Source organism: Zingiber officinale, chromosome 3A, assembly GCF_018446385.1.
Source record: "Zingiber officinale cultivar Zhangliang chromosome 3A, Zo_v1.1, whole genome shotgun sequence".
Taxonomy (NCBI): domain Eukaryota; kingdom Viridiplantae; phylum Streptophyta; class Magnoliopsida; order Zingiberales; family Zingiberaceae; genus Zingiber; species Zingiber officinale.
The window spans coordinates 33588980-33601109 of record NC_055990.1 but is presented as its reverse complement, the minus strand read 5'-3'; positions in this window follow the sequence as shown (position 1 = coordinate 33601109).

Sequence of the window (12130 nt, the reverse complement as noted above, 5' to 3'; positions counted from 1 at the left end):
ACAATTATGATGTCTGACTATTAAACTTTAGATGTTACTTAACTAGGTTACCTCAATTAGATTGAGAACTTAAAGACATATCCTATATGATATAATTCTAATTATACTAGTCTTAGGTGATTAATCAAAGTTAACTCAAGATGAGTTATAATGTGGATTTCATAAGATGAGCAAATGAACAAATAGTCTTGTTCACCCAATGATACAAGAGTTATATATGATGTAATTGGCAAATGCTGCCTACCTATGTTATACTAAGTCTTGGGTGATTAGCCAAAGCTAACTTAAGATGATGTATAATATGGATCTTATCTCACATGAATGTCATCGTGTTTGGATTTAGAGCTAGTAGTGTGGGTACAACCACATCCATGACTTTCTCTTACCAAGTTTTACAATTCAGTGGGAGAATCATTTAATTAAAGACCTAATTAAATGGTATAAATATGATACATATTTTTATTTTTTATTGTTGTAGATCACCATGTCATCAAATATGTCGAATACACTCTCTCTATGATCTGTCCTTAATAAGGACAAGCTGAATGGAGCTAATTTCCTAGACTGGTATAAAAACATGAGAATAATTCTCAAACAAGAAAGAAAACTATACATCCTAGAGCAGCCCATTCCTGAAACACCCCCACTACTGCCACTAGAGATGATAAGGATCCTTATAAGAAGCATCAAGATGATGCATTAGATGAATCATGCCTTATGCTTACCACCATGTGTAACGACCACCCTTCTTACTACTACTACTCTCTAAGGATGACCGTTACTTAACTACTAACTCTACTAACCGGTATGATTAAAAAATCACATGGAAACCCTACCGAAAAATTTCGGCAGAGTCTCCCCTGTACCGGTGACCATAATCATTAATACATAACATAATATACACAGCCACAGGCGGCTGGAACACATATCAAACACACAAAAGGAATAACATCACCACGCAGTTTAATGAAATCAAATCATGCAAGTAATGAATAGCGGAAACAAAATAAAAAACATACAATTAACTAACAGCGGAAGACTAAATGACTCATCTAATACATTCTTAATAAATGACAATCTTAATAAGATCTTAAACCAAGTCCCAAGGCTTCCATAGTCCTGGCATCACACACCATCCGCGCCACCTTGTCGCCTTCCTTGCTAAATCTTTTCTTTTCTTTTATCTGCAGTAAGAGGAAGTGTAGTCTATAAGCAAAATTTGCTTAGTAAGCGCTATCTAACTCACAAAATCACGAATGTGCATGTATACGAAAAGAACTAGAAACTATATGCTCTAAAAAGAAATAAAGCAAAAACATAACTACTCATGTCAAACTAATAGCAAAGAAAAGCTAAGGAATCTACTAATGTAATTCTAATAGTTAATTATGCTGCTCATCTAATAGGTAAACATGAAAACTACTCATCTACTAGATAAACATGGTAGAATAAGGAACTAAACTTACTGATTTTTAGAACCATATGAAACTTATTTCATTTGTTCTAACTTAATCTTTAATACTTTATGTTTATGTAAAACTCGTTTTACTTGTTCAAAAACTTATACTTATAATACTTCAAAATAATAATCAACTTCTTCTTGGGCCCAGGCATAGTACCATCTTATGCGCGTTCCCTAATAGGTTGGGGTAGCGAGCCACCAATCCTAAAAGAGCAGACCCCAGGGCCAAGACCTCGGAATTGGACACCTGGATTTGTTTAACGACAACCTCGGAAGTCGGGTACTAGCCTCTTTTTAAAAGTAAAATACTTATAATCTTAATTACTTCTTCTTTAAATGCCTTGGCATTTTAATAGGCACTTTGTGTGCCAAAAATCCCTAAAGTCTTGACTTTGGGATTTACTTAAGGCCTCAGCCTTTTCTTTCTTTTCTTAATCTTTCTTATACTTTTCTTATAAAAGAATGCTTCTTACAAAACTGAAATGTTTAAACAAATTCTAACACTGCAATGCTTAAACAAAATCTGCATACTAAGCTTATCTAAAATCTGCATACTAAGCTTAACAAAATCTGCATACTATGCTACTAAAATTCTGCTTATTAATACTTTATAGAATCTACATTGATCAACATATAAATCTCTTTTCTCATTTTCTAAACTAAACTTCTATTCTGAACTTATTACTTGCATAACTAAATCACTCACATACTTCACACCTTTAGACTAAACTAGCCTCAATAATCGGTACAGGAATTATCTTCCTAAATATAGAACCCACTTGATCTCCTGAATAAACTAGTATAACAGAATGTTATATCTTACAGACATCTGATCATTTGTAGTGAAACCCCATTGAAATAAATCATATAATCTTCTACCCAGCAACTCTAATGCATGGGCTCTTAATCTAGAAACATAGCTTCAAGTTGTCCATCTGCTTCAAACCTTTTCATAGCATAATCGCTATCCTGCAAACAAAAGGATTAGGTTCTCTTCACTCTTCTTAATCCGCTGATTTAGTTCTAAAATCTCCATCAAAATACCAATCATCAAGCTAAATCCACCGACAGAATATGTCCAAGATTTTGGAAGCTCTCTAAAGAACAAAACCTCAAACCATTGAATCTTAACCTACCAATAATCTGTACCTTCCACAATAATTCCAATCCAGCAAAACTTAAGCAAAGGATGCAGCAAATGCTAACAAAACTGGAAGGCTAAAACTGTGATACTAATTAAGGTAACAAGGAGATCTAAGTTTGATACCATGTAAAACCTAAGTAAAACTTACACTTGATACACTTACCCATTCTAAATTAATCCTTACTAAGCAGAGCATAAGGAAAATTGCTGCTGTTATCACAAAATGAATACAGTGATGTACTAAAACATGCACCTAATGAATCTACACAATCTAATTCTTCCAACTACGCATAGCATAAAGAAAAGTTGCTCAATAATCTATACCATTACAGATTCATCAATTGGCAGCAAAAATTCCGAAACTTGCAAGGCTCAAATGATCCGAAACCAGAGAAAGCAAGAAACTCATGCAAAGCTTTGGGAACAAGGAGAAAATCAAGGATTAAACGTCGGAGCTATCTTACTGCAGGTGAGTAGCAACTTACCTTCGCGTTCTTGGACTCACAGTCGAGAAGGAGGCTTCTAATGCTTCTAGGGCTTGCGGAGAACTCAACAATCCAGCTCCTCTTCGTGCCCACAAGCTCTCTTCGACGAGGAGACCTCAAATCTATGAAGATCCCACGGTGAGAAGTGCTCGCCGGCCGCCGGTGACGTGCTTGCTTGCTGCCACGGTTTCGCCGAGAAGAAGTCGCGCCGTCGCAAGAGAGGAGAGGAAGAGATCCGGGTCTCGGGAAAAATAAGTCCCCTTTTCTTATCACTAGGTTTTCATTAAACCAACTACCACTTATATACAATTTATTCTTTCCTTAATTAACAAAACCCGCTGGCGCAGTTGGTTGGCTGCGTCCGGGTTCGGGTCCGGGGTCTTGGGTTTAAAACCCGGTTTCAATAAATTTTATTTCTATTTATTTATTATTTATTTTTAAACTTCTTCCTCTTGGTAAAAATACCAAACGAACTCCAAAAATTACATAAAAATACTCTAAAAATTTCTAAAAATCTCTAGAATTTTTCTAAAGTATTTCTAAATATTTTAAAGCACTTTTAGGACTCCTAATGAGAAAAATTGGATCGTTACAATCCTCCATACCTTATAAAAAGTTCGTCCTCGAACTTAGAATAATTTCGGACATTTCTGTCTCATACTGTCCTCATGCTCCTAAGTAACTTCCTTGTGCTTCTGATTCTAAATGACTTTCACTAATGGTACTCTTTGTTCCTTAGTCTCTTAACTTCTCAGTCCTCTATCATTCATATCCCATCGTACTCATTAGTGGTCCTTGGAAGGCCTGTTATAAAGTCTCTGGAGACCACCGGTGTATTAGTCACACCAAATAGCATGACTACAAGTTCGTAGTGTCCATATCTAGTCCTGGAAACGGTTCTGGGTATATCACTTTCTTTTACTTCCAACTGATGGTACCCCAAAGCGCAGGTCTGCTTTAGAGAACACTATTGTCCTCTTTAGTTGATCAAATCGATCATCTATTATGGAAAGAAGGTACTTGTCCTTAACTATTACTTTGCTCAATGCTCTAAAATCTATGTACATCCGCATAAATCCGTCTTCCTTCTTAACGAACAACACTGGAGCTCCCCGGGATGAATGACTAGGGCGGATGAAACCCTTGTCAAGTAGCTCCTGAATTTCTTCTTGTAACTCTCTTAGCTCTGCTAGAGAAATTCAATACAGAGCTTTTGAAATTAGGCTGGTGTCAGGAAACAACTCAATTTCAAACTCTACTTCTCTGCTGGAAGATAGTCCAGGTAGCTCTTCTAGAAATACCTCTGGGTATTCGCAGACTACCCGAACGTCTTCCTGCTTGTGTCTTTCTTGTTATCATTGTCCTTCTAGTTCTAATTACTTAACTGGGGTTTCTGACTCCCCACTATCTTGTCCTCTATCTTAACATCTAGTTATGCCAAGAATAATACTTGACATCTTCTCTATCCTTTCTAAACATACTTATGTACATGAATATAAGAGAAATAAAACTAAAATTGTCTCTATTCTTCCTAAGCATGTGTATCAAAACATAGAAGATTAAAACATGAATTTTCTTCTTTCCTAAGCACATATAAGCAGATACTCTATACTGCAAATAATAAAGAAAGCATAAAAGAAAATTAAATACTTTCTTACTTGAAGACGGCAAGGATGGTGCTGATGTGTGATGCTGGAGAATGGGACCTGCTCTGATACCAACTGTAACGACCACCCTTCTTACTACTATTACTCTCTAAGGATGACAGTTACTTAACTACTAACTCTACTTAACCGGTATGATTAAAAAATCACATGGAAACCTGTACCGGTGACCTTAAACTGACATACATAACATAATATACACAGCCACAGGCGGCTGGAACACATATCAAACACACAAAAGGAATAATATCACCACGCAGTTTAATGAAATCAAATCATGCAAGTAATGAATAGCGGAAACAAAATAAAAAACATACAATTAACTAACAGCGGAAGACTAAATGACTCATCTAATACATTCTTAATAAATGACAATCTTAATAAGATCTTAAACTAAGTCCCAAGGCTTCCATAGTCCTGGCATCACACACCATCCGCGCCACCTTGTCGCCTTCCTTGCTAAATCTTTTCTTTTCCTTTATCTGCAGTAAGAGGAAGTGTAGTCTATAAGTAAAATTTGCTTAGTAAGCGCTATCTAACTCACAAAATCACGAATGTGCATGTATACGAAAAGAAATAGAAACTATATGCTCTAAAAAGAAATAAAGCATAAACATAACTGCTCATGTCAAACTAATAGCAAAGAAAAGCTAAGGAATCTACTCATGTAATTCTAATAGTTAATCATGCTGCTCATCTAATAGGTAAACATGAAAACTACTCATCTACTAAATAAACATGGTAGAATAAGGAACTAAACTTACTGATTTTTAGAACCATATGAAACTTATTTCATTTGTTCTAACTTAATCTTTAATACTTTATGTTTATGTAAAACTCGTTTTACTTGTTCAAAAACTTATACTTATAATACTTCAAAATAATAATCAACTTCTTCTTGGGCCCAGGCATAGTACCATCTTATGCGCATTCCCTAATAGGTTGGGGTAGCGAGCCACCAATCCTAAAAGAGCAGACCTCGGTCTACCAGGGCCAAGACCTCGGAATTGGACACCTGGATTTGTTTAACGACAACCTCGGAAGTCGGGTACTAGCCTCTTTTTAAAAGTAAAATACTTATAATCTTAATTACTTCTTCTTTAAATGCCTTGGCATTTTAATAGGCACTTTGTGTGCCAAAAATCCCTAAAGTCTTGACTTTGGGATCTACTTAAGGCCTCGGCCTTTTCTTTCTTTTCTTAATATTTCTTATACTTTTCTTATAAAAGAATGCTTCTTACAAAACTGAAATGTTTAAACAAATTCTAACACTGCAATGCTTAAACAAAATCTGCATACTAAGCTTATCTAAAATCTGCATACTAAGCTTAACAAAATCTGCATACTATGCTACTAAAATTCTGCTTATTAATACTTTATAGAATCTACATTGATCAACATGTAAATCTCTTTTCTCATTTTCTAAACTAAACTTCTATTCTGAACTTATTACTTGCATAACTAAATCACTCACATACTTCTCACCTTTAGACTAAACTAACCTCAATAATCGGTACAGGAATTATCTTCCTAAATATAGAACCCACTTGATCTCCTGAATAAACTAGTATAACAGAATGTTATATCTTACAGACATATGATCATATGTAGTGAAACCCCATTGAAATAAATCATATAATCTTCTACCCAGCAGCTCTAATGCATGGGCTCTTAATATAGAAACATAGCTTCAAGTTGTCCATCTGCTTCAAACCTTTTCATATCATAATCGCTATCCTGCAAACAAAAGGATTAGGTTCTCTTCACTCTTCTTAATCCGCTGATTTAGTTCTAAAATCTCCATCAAAATACCAATCATCAAGCTAAATCCGCCGATAGAATCTGTCCAAGATTTTGGAAGCTCTCTAAAGAACAAAACCTCAAACCATTGAATCTTAACCTACCAATAATCTGTACCTTCCACATTAATTCCAATCCAGCAAAACTTAAGCAAAGGATGCAGCAAATGCTAACAAAACTGGAAGGCTAAAACTGTGATACTAATTAAGGTAACAAGGAGATCTAAGTTTGATACCATGTAAAACCTAAGTAAAACTTACACTTGATACACTTACCCATTCTAAATTAATCCTTACTAAGCAGAGCATAAGGAAAATTGCTGCTATTATCATAAAATGAATACAGTGATGTACTAAAACATGCACCTAATGAATCTACACAATCTAATTCTTCCAACTACGCATAGCATAAAGAAAAGTTGCTCAATAATCTATACCATTACAGATTCATCAATTGGCAGCAAAAATTCCGAAACTTGCAAGGCTCAAATGATCCGAAAACAGAGAAAGCAAGAAACTCATGCAAAGCTTCGGGAACAAGGAGAAAATCAAGGATTAAACGTCGGAGCTATCTTACTGTAGGTGAGTAGCAACTTACCTTCGCGTGCTTGGACTCACAGTCGAGAAGGAGGCTTCTATTGCTTCTAGGGCTTGCGGAGAACTCAACAATCCAGCTCCTCTTCGTGCCCACAAGCTCTCTTCGACGAGGAGACCTCAAATCTATGAAGATCCCACGGTGAGAAGTGCTCGCCGGCCGCCGGTGACATGCTTGCTTGCTGCCACGGTTTCGCCGAGAAGAAGTCGCGCCGTCGCGAGAGAGGAGAGGAAGAGATCCGGGTCTCGGGAAAAATAAGTCCCCTTTTCTTATCACTAGGTTTTCATTAAACCAACTACCACTTATATATAATTTATTCTTTCCTTAATTAACAAAACCCGCTGGCGCAGTTGGTTGGCTGCGTCCGGGTTCGGGTCCGGGGTCTTGGGTTCAAAACCCGGTTTCAACAAATTTTATTTCTATTTATTTATTAATTTTTTTTAAACTTCTTCCTCTTGGTAAAAATACCAAACGAACTCTAAAAATTTACATAAAAATACTCTAAAAATCTCTAGAATTTTTCTAAAGTATTTCTAAATATTTTAAAGCACTTTTAGGACTCCTAATATGGAAAATTGGGTCGTTACACCATGAACTTTGAGCTTTTGAAGCAACATGAGAACATAAATGCTTATGATATGGTTGAATATCTTTGACAACTATATCAAGGACAAACAAAATATGAGAGATTTAAGATCTCTAAGGCTCTATTTCATTGCAAGATGCAAGAAGGAAGTCGTGTAGAACCATATGTGCTCAAAATGATTGGGGATGTAGGAAACCTACAATAGTTGGGATTTCCATTGGGCCAAGAATTGGCCAATGACCTATTATGTAGTCGTTGTCTGAGAGCTATAGTCAATTTTCCATGAACTATACTATGAATGAAATTAACAAACCATTGCCTGAGATGTTGAGCATGTTGAGAACTATTAAACTCAACCTTAAGAAGGTAAAACCTAGTACCATTTTGATGGTGAAAAAAGGCAAAGGTAAATGGAAGCCCAAAGGTAAGGGTAAGTCCCAAGCCAAAGGCAAGAGCAAGACTCATGCATTGAAATCTAAAGGTGGGGTTGCTAAGGAAGGAATCTGCTTCTACTATGGTGAGACCGGACACTGGAAGAGGAACTACAAGTTGTACCTAGAGGAACTGAAAAGGAAGAGAAGTGAGACTTCTGCCGGTATATATGTTATAGAAGTCAATCTATCTATTTTTTCTTCATGGGTATTAGATACTGGGTGTGAATTTCACATTTATACTAATGTGCAGGGACTGAGAAATAGTAGATCATTGACAAAGGATGAAGTGGACCTACGAGTAAGCAATGATGTAAGAGTTGCTTCTGTCGCTATAGGAACATATTCTTTATCTTTGTGTTATGAAGCCGCAAGTATACGACTACGTCGTCAGTAATAAAAATATCGATCCCATAGGGACTGTTGATTAAGCACTAATTAAATTCACACAGTAAATTCCCTAGACAAATGAAAGGTTGGTTGGAAAAGAGAGAATAAGAGAAATATTAAGGAGAATGAGAGAGAAGGAATAAGAGATGATCTTGAAAGGGGATGGATGATAAATGCTAGGATTTCAGTTTCGTTACGATACTAGTTAATATACCTATGCATTGTTTATCTACCTAATTTCATGCTTACACTCATGTAGGGATTCTAACTAAAGCCTAGGATAACCCCCATCTAGGTTGCACTGAGAGTCTACCCAAGTTTTAACACTATTAAATAGAGATGTAACCTAGGAAGTCCGATTAAGAGGGAATCTTTGTCATTAGGATCCCCTGGTCATACGTTCCTAGACTATACAGTCACTTTCTAATGGTAGTACTGGAGTATCCACTTCAATTAGAATACCCTAACAAGAATTAGTACCTATGTTAAAATCTCTTGACTCTAGAAAGTGGGTAAGTATCAATGCCTCTGTCACTAAGAGCATAAAATGTCCTATTGAATGACTATCTTCTGTTACTAAGGATCCCCTGGTTATCTAGTCTCGTAGCAACCTTAACATAGAGATAAATCTCTCACATCTACATGTTTATACAATTCACACATTTTGTTAGACACATAAAAGACATAACACATAGAACAAGTAGTAAACACATCATTATATAGAAAAATATCTAAATACATAGTTCATACATCACATCACATCATAGTTACTTCCTACATCCAAGATCTAGAGAATCTACTCTATTATAAGGGATTACAATCCAAATATGAAGAAAGAACTAAACTACAACTCAATACATGGAGATAGAGAGAAGAGATGTTTATCTTTAAAGCGTAGCATCCTAGGAAGCGCTCCCTTGCTTTGAAGATGGACAGATCTTGAAGAATAAGAGCTTTAGAGTTTCCCCCTAAAGGGAGAACCCTTCTCCAAGGAGATAGAATGAAGTCCCCAATCCCATGATAAGTTAAAGAATAAGGTTCTTGACCCTTTTATATCTCCTCCAAACTGTCTAGGAAAACTAGGATTATAGGTGTCCGGTAAACTGAGTTTTTCACCTATTAAACCAGGTTTTATGGTAATTCACCTTGAACCAAAGTTGTAGCCCTTGAAATTATCTACAATTTGATATTTGTATCTAGCCCTGGTTCTAATTGAACCGAAAGTTATGGTGGTTTAAAGTTTAGTTTGCAGTCTGGGCAGAGGTTCCGATGAAGTTACGGTTGGGAGGTACGACCGTGCCTTTTAGCATGGCTAGACTATGATTTCTATCTGTTTCACTTGAATAAAAGTTGTAGATCTTGAAGTTATCTACATTTTGATATAAAGAACATTCTGTAACTCCAACTGAGAGTAAAGTTATGGTCATTTTATGATTAGTTTACAATCTACCTAGAATTCAACACGACTCTATTTTTGCATGACACAACCTTGGTTTCTCCGCCACACAGTTGTGTGGAATCACACGGCCAGAGTCTCCCCTTGGCTATGGTCTGTTGGCACGGCCGTGTGGATTCACACGACTATGTGCTACTTTGTCTCTAGAAAATCCACACGATCGAATGGAATTCACACGGTCGGGGTCTGCTCCCTCTCTCAAAACTTGGCATGACCGTGCTATTTGGCACTACCGGAACCTGCTTTACTTTAGGATGACCACACGACCATGTTCTTTCACACGGCCTGACCTTAATTTCTTCCAGAGTTACTCCCGTGTGTATCTTTGCTCCATTTTCGCTTCAAATAGCATCTTGTCAACAAAAAAACACACAAAGAGCAGATCTCCGACAAAGAAGTGAAAATATGATATTACAATAAAATAGGATACAATAAATATAGATTATGCTCATTAAATATAAGTAAATATGCGTCAAAACATGCATAAAAGTATATATAATCTACGCACATCCACCCCCGACCTAAACCTTTGCTTGTCCTCAAACAAAAACTGCATCTAAACTCATGTGGTTAAATAGTGCATCATAATCTCTAGCAAATCAATGTAATCCTATCAAATGATTTCATTGATGAGCAAGATACAAAAGTTATTTGAGTACAACCTAAGTAATAGTTCTCCATGCTCAGTGCAATAGTAACCTAAATTTATCAAATATTAATCCCTAAGCCTAATCAAGTCATCATAAAAGTGTGTTCGTTATGCTTCTAGCGATAGACACTTACCTACCACACGCATGGTTCATATCTCTGAAACTACACAAGGTCTCAAAGTATTACTCGGGATCAAGAAAAACATAATATTTATTTCTACAGTAACCTAACTCGATCTCAAAGGGGTAAATAATTAGTTTCTACTCACAACAACTATTTTTTTATCCCTTATTCATATGATTATTTTTTTCTTTCCTTTTTTTTGGTGCTTTAAAAGTGTAGCACTAACACAAATGCAAATATATATGCAAATGCAGGGATTTTAATTTTTCCATGTGAATTTCCATGATCCGAGATCATCTAGTAACCAAAATATAATTAAAAGGTCATCTTAGAAACATAAGTACTAGTCCAGTTCTATAAATCATGACTACTTTTAGAGTTATCAGCCATCAAAACTAGGAAAGGTGTAAAGAGATCCTAAAATAAGGTCAATACTCAAATTTCTACGGTAAAACCATTGCTTACTTCATGCTATCATAGATAGAAACAAATAAATCACTAAACATACTAGCACCATAAGTAATCAATAAATCACATGAAATCTAGAACAAGCATTCTAGTATTTTGTATTAAAAAATAAATAATCATGATGTGATATCTGATGCAACTATTAAATTTTATTATGCAAAAAGAAAATAACTGAAAACTAAACTAAATCCAACATACTCTCCAGACTTAAACTTTTCATTGTCCCAATGAAAATTAGAAATGAAATATGGAGGAGGTTTTGAAGTTAGAGAAGTTACCATGTGATGAGCTCCAAATGGTTGAGACATTCATGTTCTAAAGATACTTGCCTATATGTGAATTTCACTCCTCCACAACTTAGAATCCTATAAAAAATAAATAGACAAGATACTTGCCTATATGTGAATTTCACTCCTCCCAAGAAGCGTTTATTTAAGGTCATTAGCTCGACCACCTCATTAGGCTCATCGAAATTATGATCTTGCCGGAGTGAGGAACTTTCAGACTTTTCTTCCAATGACCCATATTATTATGAAGAGAGCTATCACCATAAGAACAATGTAGTGTATAACCTCTCTCTTCATCTTTGTCTCCTTAAGAGTCCTTTCCGGTGGTCAAAGATGGTTCAGTGTGAGCTTCTAATTTTTGGCCTCTTGAAAGCCTGCACACCCATAGGAAAAAAAAAAATACCTCCACATACATGTTAAATAAGTGAGAACTAAAACCATATCAAGTTTAGTTAAGCAGTTATATGAAATGGAATCACATCTAACAAAATTAATCATAGGTACCTCTATGAAGTTTTTTAAAAGATCACAATAATTACTAACCTTGCATTCCTGAAATGTACCTAAAAGTTTCAAACCTATGGATGTG